Raw genomic sequence first — 395 nt, 5'->3', positions numbered from 1 at the left:
TCTCTCTCTCTCTCTCTCTCTCTCTCTCTCTCTCTCTCTCTCTCTCTCTACCTGTATGCGATTACAATAAAAAAAATTAATAAATTATAAACTACTTCATAAATTATAATTTGATAATTTGAATATTATATTTATTATTATTGATTATTATTATTGTAATTTTATATATATATATAATCAATGGATAAATTGAATAATTTAATAATTTAAGAAAATTCAATAATTTTAATTGTACTTAAAATTATATTATAGAAATACAATTTATAATATTAATATATAAATATCTATTATATATTAACTCTATTATATATTATTTCTATTTAGATTTTAATAAAAATTTAATAATAAAATTAATTTATAATTTTAATTCATGATTATTTATAATATTTTTTAAT

The 395-nt window shown here is 13.9% G+C and overlaps 1 protein-coding gene across 2 annotated transcripts in view; it reads right to left on the bottom strand.

Annotated features, from left to right (window-relative positions):
- The window catches only part of LOC116186312, an 11,583-nt gene that overhangs the window by 8,521 nt on the left and 2,667 nt on the right, over window positions 1–395 (bottom strand). The gene's annotated exons all lie outside the window — the stretch shown is intronic.

This window comes from Apis dorsata, unplaced genomic scaffold, assembly GCF_000469605.1.
Source record: "Apis dorsata unplaced genomic scaffold, Apis dorsata 1.3 scaffold_585, whole genome shotgun sequence".
NCBI lineage: Eukaryota > Metazoa > Arthropoda > Insecta > Hymenoptera > Apidae > Apis > Apis dorsata.
This window is presented reverse-complemented; position numbering and strand designations above follow the sequence as displayed.